The sequence below is a fragment of the Babylonia areolata genome, chromosome 6 (genome assembly GCF_041734735.1).
Source record: "Babylonia areolata isolate BAREFJ2019XMU chromosome 6, ASM4173473v1, whole genome shotgun sequence".
In the NCBI taxonomy this organism is placed as follows: Eukaryota; Metazoa; Mollusca; class Gastropoda; order Neogastropoda; family Buccinidae; genus Babylonia; species Babylonia areolata.
This window is the reverse complement of record NC_134881.1, coordinates 22,136,096-22,143,595: the sequence shown is the minus strand read 5'-3', so window position 1 is coordinate 22,143,595 and position 7,500 is coordinate 22,136,096. Positions and strand designations below refer to the sequence as shown.

The 7,500-nt window shown below is 45.2% G+C and overlaps 1 protein-coding gene across 2 annotated transcripts in view; it reads right to left on the bottom strand.

Moving 5' to 3' along the window:
- The window catches only part of LOC143282834 (molluscan insulin-related peptide 7-like), a 42,157-nt gene that overhangs the window by 33,115 nt on the left and 1,542 nt on the right, over positions 1-7,500 (bottom strand). The window lies entirely within an intron of this gene.

Genomic DNA, 7,500 nt, shown 5'->3' with positions numbered 1-7,500 from the left:
TAGATAGATAGATAGAAAATAGATAGATAGATAGATAGACAGATAGAAAAATAGATAGGTATGTGTATATTGAGAGAGAGAGAGAGAGAGAGAGAGAGAAGGGGCAGACCGTGTATCCATCTCTCAATCATCTATCTCCCTCTTTCTCTCTTTCTCTATCTATTTGCCTGTCTGTCTATTCATCTATCTCTGTTCCTCCCCGAATCCTAAGTTGTTGCTTTTCCTCTTACTCCTCCCCTCCCTCCCTCCTTCCCTTCTTCCTTCCTTCCCTCCATCTTCCTGTCTTCCCAAATTGTTTCGGAAACATTTTACAAGTCGTCTTTTAACCTTCCTGTCGACCAGTATTTGACAAGAGATGAATCGAAGTTTTCTCTCGTTTCTAGCACGTTTTTGTTCAGGTGATGGTGAAAGCCTCAGCAAGCTGATGGCATACGTTTTGGAAGCTTTGTGATGACGAATCATTCAGCTGGCACAACGGAGGGAGGAAGGGAGGTAAGGAGGACTCGACTCAGAGAGTGTTGTCCCCTTGTCCTTCCTGTTTTTCCGGTTTCGTTTGATGTCTTAATGTTGGTTTACCTCTCTCTCTCTCTCAACTGTCTGCTGAACCCTTTGGCAGGAAGGTTTTTTCATTATTATTTTTTTTAGGATGGTAGGATTGGTGTGTGTGTGTGTGTGTGTGTGTGTGTGTGTGTGTGTGTGTGTGTGTGCGTGCGTGCGTGTGCGTGTATGTGTGTGTGTGTGTGTGTGTGTGTGCGTTTGTGTGAATGTACGTGCGCGAGTGCATCTGCGTGTGCATGTACGTATGTGTGTGTATGCGCGCGCGCGCGGGCGTGTGTGTGTATGTGTGTCTACGCGTGATGCTTTCTACATTTCCAATCAATCTTCCATGCAATGGTGACACCCAGAACGTTAGGTGGGTGGGGGTGGTCGGTCAGTCCTCCCAAGATCTGAGGGGAGCTGTGTGTCCTGTGATCTGTTTATGAATCAATGCATGAGGTGGGGGACTGCCTGCAGCTGGTGGTGGGAATGAGGATGACACACCCTGCCTCAGGTCACACCCTTTGTCTCAAATCTGTGTCATGTCTCTCATGAGGAGGAGAGAACAGAGAGAAAGAGAGTGGGGGTTAACGGGAAGAGGAGGTTGAGGAGAACAGGTGGCAGAATGGTTAAGACGCTCAGCTGCCAGTCCAGCGAGTCCGAGAGGGTGTGGGTTCGAATCCCGCTCTCGCCCTTTCTTCAAAGTTTGGCTGAAAAATCAAACCGAGCGACTAGTCTTTCGGATGAGACGATATACCGAGGTTCCGTGTGCAGCACGCACTTGGCGCAATGAAAAAGAACCCATGGCAACGAGAGTGTTGTCCTCTGGCAAAATTATGTAAAAAGAAATCCACTCTGATAGTTACACAAACATATAAGCATGTGCTCAAGACCTGACAAGCGCGTTGGGTTATGCTGCTGTCAAGCATCTGCCTAGCAGATGTGGTGTAACGTATATGGATTTGTCGGAACACTGTGACGCCTCCTTGAGAAACTGAAACTGAATCTGTCAAAGCTCTGGTGAACAATCCCCATGATGATCGATTTCCTGTGAAGAAGGGGTTCGGTGCTTCCTCAGTTTGTTCCCCACGATAGTTATAACACCGGGTAAAAATGATAATCCAGTTGGTTCTATATGTGCATCGTAAAACAGTTGCATTTATTTTCCCTCTGTTCACATTGAATGATACAAAACAAACCAAATGCATCTGCCGACAGAAAAAGAAAAACGAAAGTGGGCATGGCACGGCACTGTGGAGACCCGATCCCCGTGGGGAGAGCAGCCTGATTTTCACACAGAGAAATCAGTTGTGACAATACGTAATGCAATACAATACAAAACAACACAATACAATACAAAATGTAACACTTTGATCGATTTGGCCTTTCTTCCTGGTTTTTGAATACCTATATGAATGTCACTTTCGGTTGCTTTGCCCCGCCATTTTGATTTTTTCTTTAATGCATATAAATGCTTCTTTTTTCTGGATTGTTTGACCAAACGTTTGAAAAATCATAGGAAACAATCAAAAGAAAATGAGTACATAAAAAACAACTGTAAATATTTTGCTAATGTGGTGTTTTCAGTCATTGAAAAAAGAATCGATTTTTCGGCATGATGTGCCACGATACAGTATACGACACGACAACTTCACGAAGCATATGCGACATTCACAATGCGCCGTTTGTGTGAGCATTCGCAGGACTTTGTGTGACTCGGATGACGCATCAAGGCAGATGACCACAGATGACCGAGACGACCGCAGAGATGACCGCAGAGATGACTGCAGAGATGACTGCAGATGACCAAAGTTCACCAGCCTCATCGCCAGACCGTCATGTAAAGCCCATCAGATGTTCTTCAGCGAATTTCCATTGAAAAACAACAACATCAACATGCACGTGGTAGCAAGTATATTTGACTTTTGAAGACGTTCTTCTAATGCACCCCTAAAAGGCTTGGAAACTGACCACCTCCCTTCTTGCACTGAACAAAGTGTTTCTGGAACACCAGATTAACAAAGAGGACTGAAGGGATGCCCACAGCTAAGATGAAAAAAGGAGAAGAAGAAGAAGAAAAAGATTCCTGCAGCTTCTCTAGAGTGTCTCGTCTTTGGAAGATGATTTCGTTCCTGGTATGAGTTCTTCATGAGAACATTCATATATATGTAAAAACGTTTCCCTTCAGAATCCAAAGCTTGAACTCATTTGGTGGTCCCCTGCCACCTTCATCCCTCTGAAAACGGAGTATGACTGCGTACATGGCGGGGCCAAAAACAGTTATACACGTAAAAGGCCTCTCGTGTATACGAGTGAACGTGGGATTAGCAGCCCACGAGCGAAGAAGAAGAAGAAGAAGAAGAAGAAGACCATCTTCATAAGCCAAAACTAAAGAAGAATTTTCGGGTTTTGGAGAACTAAGTTCACCGCTGCAATAAAGTTGACTAGCCACAGGCGCCCGACCTTAGAGTTGTTGCAGTATGGAATATCAGACTGAGCTACAGTCCAGATTCCCCGGTTGAGATCGTAGTTCACTCACAGTCTGTCCAACGTGACATTTTCCTGTAGCAGCTTTGCCGAGAAAGGTGGCGAGGCGAGAAACAACCGAAATGTACAAGTAAGTTAAACCTTGGAGAAACGTTCTGCATGTATATCCAGGACACTCATATGCTGAAGCCACGAAGACACATGCGTGCTGATACTGAAGACACAACTACTGATGTTGTGAGGACACTGTGTGGGTAGACATGGCAGTATGGACACCAGAAGGACATCAACACACTGATGTTTTGAGGACACTGTATGGTGGTAGACATGGGAGTATGGACACCAAAAGGACCCGAACAGACTGACGTTGTGAGGAAACTGTGTGGGTAGACATGGCAGTATGGATGTCAGAAGGACCAGAACAGACTATGCCGTGAGGACACTCTGGGCAGTCATAGCAGTATGGATGTCAGAAGGACATTTACAGACTGATGTTGTGAGGACACTGTATGGTGGTAGACATGGCAGTATGGATGTCAGAAGGACATTTACAGACTGATGTTGTGAGGACACTGTATGGTGGTAGACATGGCAGTATGGATGCCAGAAGGACATGAACAGACTGATGTTGTGAGGACACGTGGTAGACATGGCAGTATGGATGTCAGAAGGACATTTACAGACTGATGTTGTGAGGACACTGTATGGTGGTAGACATGGCAGTATGGATGCCAGAAGGACATGAACAGACTGATGTTGTGAGGACACTGTGTGTAGACATGGCAGTATGGATGTCAGAAGGACATTTACAGACTGATGTTGTGAGGAAACTGTGTGGGTAGACATGGCAGTATGGATGTCAGAAGGACCAGAACAGACTATGCCGTGAGGACACTGTGGGCAGTCATAGCAGTATGGATGTCAGAAGGACATTTATAGAGCGATGTTGTGAGGACACTGTGTGGGTAGACGTGGCAGTATGGATGTCAGAAGGACATTTACATACTGATGCCGTGAGGACACTGAGGGTAGATATGGCAGTATGGATGCCAGGACATCAACAGACTGATATTATGAGGACACTGTGTAGGAAGACATCGCAGTATGGATGTCAGAAGGACATTTACAGACTGATGTTGTGAGGACACTGTGTGGGTAGACATGGCAGTATGGATGTCAGAAGGACATGAACAGACTGATGTTGTGAGGACACTGTGGGTAGACATGGCAGTATGGATGTCAGAAGGACATTTACAGACTGATGTTGTGAGGACACTGTATGGTGGTAGACATGGCAGTATGGATGCCAGAAGGACATTTACAGACTGATGTTGTGAGGACACTGTGGGTAGACATGGCAGTATGGATGTCAGAAGGACATTTACAGACTGATGTTGTGAGGACACTGTATGGTGGGACATGGCAGTATGGATGTCAGAAGGACCTGAACAGACTGATGTTTTGAGGACACTGTGGGTAGACATGGCAGTATGGATGTCAGAAGGACATTTACAGACTGATGTTGTGAGGACACTGTGGGTAGACATGGCAGTATGGATGTCAGAAGGACATTTACAGACTGATGTTGTGAGGACACTGTGTGGGTAGACATGGCAGTATGGATGCCAGAAGGACCAGAACAGACTATGCCGTGAGGACACTGTGGGCAGTCATAGCAGTATGGATGTCAGAAGGACATTTACAGACTGATGTTGTGAGGACACTGTGGGTAGATATGGCAGTATGGATGCCAGGACATCAACAGACTGATATTATGAGGACACTGTGTGGGAAGACATCGCAGTATGGATGTCAGAAGGACATTTACAGACTGATGTTTTGAGGACACTGTGGATAGACATGGCAGTATGGGTGTCAGAAGGACATGAACAGACTGATGTTGTGAGGACACTGTGTGAGAAGACATCGCAGTATGGATGTCATGAGGACACCAAAAAAACTGATGTTGTGAGGATACTGTGTGGGAAGACATGGCAGTATGGATGTCAGAAGGACCTGAACAGACTGATGTTGTGAGGACACTGTATGGTGGTAGACATGGCAGTATGGATGTCAGAAGGACCTGAACAGACTGATGTTGTGAGGACACTGTATGGTGGTAGACATGGCAGTATGGATGTCAGAAGGACGTTTACAGACTGATGCTGTGAGGACACTGTGTGTAGACATGGCAGTATGGATGTCAGAAGGACATTTACAGACTGATGTTGTGAGGACACTGTGTGTAGACATGGCAGTATGGATGTCAGAAGGACATCAACACACTGATGTTGTGAGGACACTGTGTGGATAGACATGGCAGTATTGATGCCAGTACATCAACAGACTGATGATTTGAGGACACTGTGTTGGAAAACATGGCAGTATTGATGCCAGGACGACATGAAAAGACTGATGTTTTGAGGACACGCGCTCTGGTGATATGAAAACACACGAGTACCGGTAGTATAAAGGTACGAATGCACTAATTCACGTAGAACGCGGATAAGCCGTTGGTACTTGTTGAAAAGTAAAGGCAACAACGCAGACACTACCACTGCCTGTAGCTGTACTCTCTCCACACATACGCAGTTAGACACATTCACTCATTCACTCACTCACGGAACGGGCAGTTCAGTCTGAAGGAACATTTCTTCTGTTGCCAGCCAGATACTTGCAGCAAATTCTGACCTTACTAAAAAGTATTGTCTCCCTTGAAAGACTAGCACACGGACTATTAACTCATATCTTTACGAGAGAAAAAAAAGGAAAATGAGAGTGAGTGAGAGAGAGAGAGAGAGAGAAAAGAGACGGAGAGAGACAGAGACAGAGACACAAAGACAGGGACACAGAGAGACAGATTGAGGGAGGGGAAACAGATATACCTACCTATTGAGGGGTTTGAAACTAACACGCTCTCACTTCTAATGCAGAATGGACAAGACGCTCAGCTGTCAATGCAGCATCCGTGAGGGTGTACGTTCCATTTCCGCTCTCGCAATTTCTTCAAAGTGTGACTGGAAAAAAAACATCAAACTGAGCGTCTAGTCATTCGGATGAGACGATAAACCGAAGTCCCGTGTGCAGCACAACACTTTGCGCACTGAAAAAGAACCCATTCCAACAAAGGTGTTGTCCCCGGGCAAAATTCTTAATTAAGAAGAAATCCGCTCTGATATGCTCACAAATATGCATGCCTGCGCTCAAGGCCTGACTAGCACGAACGTTGGGTTATGCTGCTGTCAGACATCTGCCCAGCAGATGTGGTGTAGCGTATATAGGTTTGTCCGAACGCAGTGACGCCTCCTTGAGAAACTGAAACTGACAAGCCAGACAACAAACGACGAAGAAACCACTGCCTTTAACTCTTTCCATACGAACGGCGAAAGAGACGACGTTAACAGCGTTTCAGCCCAATTACCATCATCAAAATATTGCAAACGGAAGGCTCTTATACTGAAGACGTGAATGTTGACAAAGAATACCACAATTCTGACGACGGAAGCTAAAGGTTGGGTCATTGAGACACCCACTGGACATCCGAGGGGTCTATGTAGAGGAGAAGAGAGGACTGGCCGTACTGAGTGAGTTAAACGTGACAAAGACGGGGCAAAGATCACCCCTCTCATATCGATTCTGGCGGAGGAATCAGACTTTGTTTCAAACTGGCAGAAAAAAAAGAAGAAGCAAAGAACACCTATAGAGGCCATACTGTTGGAATCCGAAGACATTTCACGGGTGATATTTCGAAACCGGCCAAAACATTGCTATTTATTGTCAATCCGCAAAGATAGCATCCGTATTAATTTTGCTCGTAAACATTCTCTCACTTAAGACACAGTTACGAACGCTTAACTTTGCACTTTGTAGCAGACGTGGGAAGAGAGAGAGAGGGGGGGGGGGGCGTGAGGGGGGGCTTGAGAGACAGACAGACAGACACAGAGAGAGGGGGCACAGAGAGAGAGAGAGAGAGAGAGAGAGAGAGAGAGCTCTTACACGCACACATCAATAAATCAGTCTGATTCGAAACAACTGGACAATGTCAGTGTGCGAAAGTTACCAAGTGAAAGAAAGAAAGATCAAATTGAACGAAAGGGAGGAGAGGCAGAAGGAAGGAAAGAAATGAAAGAAAGAAAGAAAGAAAGAAAGAAAGAAAGAAAGAAAGCACACGGAAGACATATAAAACACAAGAAGAAGAGCTCTTGAGGAAAGGAAGAAGATGAAGTAAGAAAGAAAAATAAATAGAAAAGAAAGAAAGACAGACAAAGGAAGAAAGAAAGAAAAGAAGTAAACGAAAAGAACAACGCAGAAATAAACGAGAAACCTCAAGGGAAGAAAAGAAAGAAATAAAGAAAGGAGAAAGAAGAGGGAACAAAGAAAAATCAACTCGAAAAAAAGTAGAATCTGGGGAAGGAAGAGGAGGACAAGAAGGAAGAGGAAGAATAAGGAAGAGGAGCAGGAGAAGGAAGAAGAAGA